Genomic DNA, 394 nt, shown 5'->3' with positions numbered 1-394 from the left:
AAATTATCATCATCACGATCATTATCGCCAATCGCCATTAATGTAAAAAGTCAAATGTCACTGCTTTTAATTCGTACCAAGAGTCATTATATACCAATTCATAAAACTGGGCCATTGGAGTACATGTAAGTAATGATGCATCATGTATTTTCACTTTATGGACTAATCACACATTTTCCCTTACTGAAACACACGCATGTACAGTTGGCGCGTGTGCTTTTCGTATGGTGAAAGACCTTTTTTTTTTTTTTTACATTTTAACGTGTACACGGAAGCACAGAAGCATAAATAGACAGCCAGAAACACAGATATATTAAATAAAATGCTCGTTTGTTCACAGACAGACACATACGCATGAACACTCATTTAGACATACACAGATATAAACACAAAT

Source organism: Penaeus monodon, chromosome 31 (genome assembly GCF_015228065.2).
Source record: "Penaeus monodon isolate SGIC_2016 chromosome 31, NSTDA_Pmon_1, whole genome shotgun sequence".
Lineage (NCBI taxonomy): Eukaryota > Metazoa > Arthropoda > Malacostraca > Decapoda > Penaeidae > Penaeus > Penaeus monodon.
This window is presented reverse-complemented; position numbering follows the sequence as displayed.